Below are 5,248 nucleotides of genomic sequence, written 5' to 3'. Positions count from 1 at the left end.
ACCTAGTGTTTCTCCATGGGGCACTCCCATCTTCGCGCGAAAGAAAAATGGCTCTTTATGAATGTGCATCGACTATCGTCTGTTGAATAAAGTTATAGTCAAGAACAAATATCCTCTTCCTAAAATTGATGACTTATTTGATCAACTCCAAGGTGCAAGTTATTTCTCAAAAATAGACCTTAGATCTGGGTATCATCAGCTTGAAGTAAGGGAATATGATATCCCAAAGACAACTTTCAGCACTCGTTATGATCTATGGGTAGTGTTGCTAATGTGGACAATGATAAGAAAGAGTACGTTCAGGAAGTGCACCGGTTATCTAGATTGGGTGTGAGATTAGTTGATTCAGCTGAAGGGAATGTTAGGGTTTAGAGTAGTTCCAAATCTTTCCTAGTTCCATAAGTGAAGGAGAAGCAAAACAAGGATTCTAGTTTTGGTCAAACTAAAGGAGTCAGTTAAATACCAAAAGATAGAGGTTTTCTCCTAAGGGGTAGATGGTATGTTGAGATACCAGAGTAGATTATGTGTGCCATGTGTTGATGATTTGAGGCAGCAGATTATGGTGGAAGCGCATGGTGCGGATTACTTTATTCATCCAGGAGCCACAAAGATGTACCGCGGTTTACGAAAAATCTATTGGTGGAGTGGTATGAAGAAAGATATAGCAGATTTTGTAGCAAAGTGTACAACTTGTTAACAGATTAAGGTAGAGCACCAAAGACCTATTGGTGTGCTGCAAGAGTTTGATATCCCTACTTGGAAGTGGGGAGAGGTAAAAATAGACTTTGTGAATGGATTACCCCATTCATGTCATCAGTATGATTTGATTTGGGTTATAGTGGACAGATTGACTAAGTCAGCGTATTTCTTGCCAGTTTATACATTCTATATAATTGAAGATTATGCTAAGTTGTATATTCGATAGATGGTTAGATTGCATGGAGTTCCCTTGTACATTATCTCTGATAGGGATACTCAGATTACCTCTCAGTTTTGGAGAGCCTTTCAGAAGAATCTTGGTACCCAAATTCATCTCAGTTCAGCTTTTTATTTGTAGACAGATGGTCAAGAAGAAAAGACCATTTAAACCCTAGAGGATATGTTGAGGGCATGTGTTCTTGATTTCAAAGGTAGCTGGGATGAGCATTTGTCGTTGATTGAGTTTGCTTATAATAATAGTTATCATGCTAGTATTCAGATGGCTTAATTTGAGGCTCTTTATGGGAAAAGATGTAGATCGCCAGTTGGTTGGTTCGAAGTGGGTGAAGCTGCTTTGATTCGGCCAAACATGGTGATTGAATCCATGGAGAAAGTTCAGTTGATTTGAGAGAGATTGAAAGGAAATCAGCCTAAAGTCGTCAGAAATCTTATGCGAACGTAAGAAAAAGAGATCTTGAGTTTGAGGTTTATGATCTTGTGTATTTGAAATTTTCACCACATAAGGGAGTGAAGAGATTTGGTAAAAAGGGGCAGCTTAGTCCCTGATTTGTAGGCCCCTTCCGTAATTTGAGTCATGTTGGGAAGGTAGCGTATGAACTCGAGCTACCCATAGATTGTTTCTCCATTCATCTAGTGTTCTATGTGTCCTTCTTAAAGAAATGCATAGAAGATTTAGCTGTTATAGTTCCTCTAGAAAGTACAGATATTCAGAATAGCCTTTCTTATGAAGAAGTCCCAGTAGAGATTCTTGATCATCAGATCTGTATACTAAGGAACACAGAAGTTCCCTTGGTTAAAGTTCTATGGCGAAATCAGTCTGTTGAGGGCGCTAATTGGGAAGCAGAAGCAGACATGCGTACCAAGTATCCTCATCTCTTCTCCACGAACCCAGATTCTGTCGAAGGTAATAGTATTCCTTCATTCAGCTCTTTTCCTGTATCAAATTTAGCTATATTGCAGTTTTCATGCAAACTCATGCACTCACACATCAGTTCAGTTGCTCATTATGTTAAGATCCAGTCATACAGTTCATTTCAGTTGTGCATGATAGCTTATAGCCTCAGATTTCTCAGCATTCTCATCTTAACTAGCCACATTCGAGGATGAATGTTCCCAAGGGAGAGATATTGTAATACCCCGCACTTTTTCCTAGCTTAATTTCATCCCTAGAATGTCAAAGGTTAGCTTAAAAGATAAATGATATTTATTCCATGTATAATTTTCCAGATTTAGACTTTCCATTGTGTTGGAAATTGAATAATTTATCCATCGATACCAAATTCTCCCAAATCCAACACTTGGTAAAGAACTCAGGACATTTTAAGTAAAGCAGTGTGCCACCTGGGCACCCACCGCATCGCGGAGAAGGGTAAATTTCCTATCGTCAAAATCCAGTGGCCCTCTGCGATAGCCCTATAATGCGGAGAGGTCAAATTTCCCAATTGTCCAATTTTAGTAAGCCTACGTGATTTCACCACATCGCGACAATGGACAACATGGCACTCCAAAAGGGCACCGGGATAGATCCACATCGTGAAGAACTTTCAGTTCCCAATTGTCCAATTTCCAGTGAGCCACCATGATAGTGGCGCATCGCGGTGGCCTGCCAATTCAAAAATATTGTTTTTCTAATTCCGTTTAAAAGTTTAAAAGCGGGTATTTTGGTCAATTCCCAAGCCCTAATCTGTCCAAAACACAAGATTAAACATATTTAAAGCACTTTAGGCTTATTTTCATCCATTCTCTCTCAAAGCAAAACCCTAGAGCTCCAAAGGTTATTCTCCAAGAAATCAAAATCCTCCATAGTTTCTTCGAGAAAGCTCTAAATTAAGGATTCTCAGACAAGATAATTAATAACTCAGCTCCAAGAACTCAATTAGGAATCAATAATTCAATATTCTTCATCTAATCATCTACCAAGGTATATGGGGTTTATGAACAAGGATCTTCTTCCATCTTTGTGCCCAAAACCAAGCTTTTAACTAAAAATTCACATGATTTCGAATGCTTATACATGAATTTTGAATTGGGGTTTATACCCATTATTGCTAATTGCAAGGTTTTGAGATTTTAAGTGTTTTAGAAGTTGAATTGCATGTTTATTTTCATATATTCATGCCTATTGCAGAAATTTCAAGATTTTAAGATGAATTATCATAGTTTACATTGTCAAGCATGATTATTATGATGCTTTTACATGAACTTGATGCATGGGTTATAAAGCCGAAAATTGTAAGTTGATGTTTCAAGAAAGATGATGCTTTAATCATCTTATGAGTAGATTATTTTCATATTTTCAATAAAGTTTTGATCTTTTGATCCTCAGATAAGATTTAAAATCCACTTTACATTTTTATTACAGATTATAGAAATTATATGAGCTTTACTTACAGATTGAATTCTAAGAAATATACAGTTAGTTTTCATAATAAACCATTATGGAAGTTTTAAAGTGGATTTCCAAAAGTTTGAGTGTAGCAAATTAAATGGAGTAGTATTTAGCACCGAACGGGAAGTGTGGGATTAGCGTGCCCTATCTTCCATAGAACTACGTAGCCAATGTAGGTACAGATTCAGATTATTTTTATTCCAATATGGGTTACAATCATAGATGGGATCAATTAGCTTAGGTTATACTCGTTGGCAAGAGTATGACACCTTTCCCCAACATGAGGTTTCTTTCTTAGAAGGACCAGACGTTGGACTCCATGTAGCTCGCATGATTTATGTTAGTTAGAAGAACCTCTCTACTAGAAAATTTTGTGAAACAACTTTCAAAAGAATTCCCTAAAGTTTTAAGCTTACAACATAATAGAATAGCTTTTAGAAAACTAAGTGTAAAGGCTCACAGTTTTTTTTAGATTATGCTTTACAGAAAGATATTAGCTTCCAATTTGAGATTAAGAGTGAGCTCTTTTGCACTTAGAAAATATGATTTACAGATAGAATACTAGCACGGCTTTCAGAACTAATCAAATATCTGATTCAAAATTTTTAACAAACATCACACATATACTCCTTCCTATATTTTCTAATACATCGATATTTATTTCTACGCATAAAAGATCAATCTTCATTTTTACACATGAAAAATTGATCTTCATTTACATATACGAGATCTAACAATTCATTTTCCATTTTAATCAATCCAAATACCGCAACAAATCTCATTTCCTCCTAATCCTATATCCATATTCATTTCTACGCATAAAAGACCAATTTTTATTCTTACACACAGCAAAACGATCACCATTTATGCATACGGGATCCAACAAGTTCATTTTCCTCTTTGATCAATCCTAATATCGCAACAAATCTCATTTCCTCATAATCCTATATCCAATTCAAATTCTTTAACGAACATCACACATAACTCCTTCCTATATTTTCTAATACATCGATATTCATTTTTTCACATAAAATACCATTCTTCATTTTTATACACAGCAAAACGTTCTCCATTTACGCATACAGGATCTAACAAGTTCATTTTCCTCTTTAATCAATCCTAATACCATAACATATCTCATTTCCTCATGATCCTATATCCGATTCAAATTCCGTCAAACATTACACATATACTCCTTCCTATATTTTCTAATACATCGATATTCATTTCTACTCATAAAAGACCAATCTTCATTCTCACACATAGCAAAATGATCTTCATTTACACATAAGAGATCTAAACGGTTCATTTTCCTTTTTAATCAATCCAAATACCACAATAAATCTCATTTCCTCCAATTCCTATATCCGATTCAAATTCCTTAACAAACATCACACATATACAAATTCCTAAATTTCTGATATACAAAACCTCATCTTATATCAAAAAGCCAAAACAAAAAGCAAAAAAAAAGTACCAGAGGTTTGTTCGGCAGCGTATCATGCATCTGATGAAAAGGACTATCATCTCCCTTAGCCATTTTTTTCAAATCCTCCATCGTCAGCTCAAACAGACCGTCTTCATCGCAAATTCTTGCCATTTCTTTCTCCGCCGACGCAAAAAACAATGATTTACAAAGGTTCCGGTAGCGTTTCGACAATCGAAAGGGGGATTTTTCTGATGCAAAAGTCGTGAGGGTTTTTCACTTCTCTTATATAGTGAGTGACGGTAAAGCGGCTGGTAAGTAGAGCAGCTGAAGCTGCCACGTGGTTGACATGCATGCTGAAAGAGTACTTTCGGGTTTTCATATTTACATGCAATAAGGGTATTGTATCTTATTGATTTAAGGTTTTTATGTTTCACCAAATTAAAAAAGGAAGACAAAATGGAAAAATATTCTCTTTTAGAAAAATATTTAGA

General features: G+C 35.7%; 1 long non-coding RNA gene across 1 annotated transcript in view; it reads right to left on the bottom strand.

Annotated features, from left to right (window-relative positions):
• Positions 1-4,995, bottom strand: part of LOC107866066 — an 8,305-nt gene extending 3,310 nt beyond the window's left edge. The window contains exon 1 of the long non-coding RNA XR_001672762.1: positions 4,806-4,995. This is a non-coding gene — a long non-coding RNA (uncharacterized LOC107866066). The remainder of the gene's footprint in view (positions 1-4,805) is intronic.
• Between the last annotated feature and the right edge of the window lie 253 nt (positions 4,996-5,248).

Source organism: Capsicum annuum, chromosome 3 (genome assembly GCF_002878395.1).
Source record: "Capsicum annuum cultivar UCD-10X-F1 chromosome 3, UCD10Xv1.1, whole genome shotgun sequence".
NCBI lineage: Eukaryota > Viridiplantae > Streptophyta > Magnoliopsida > Solanales > Solanaceae > Capsicum > Capsicum annuum.
The sequence above is the reverse complement of the archived record's forward strand: the minus strand, read 5'-3'. Positions and strand labels throughout refer to the sequence as shown.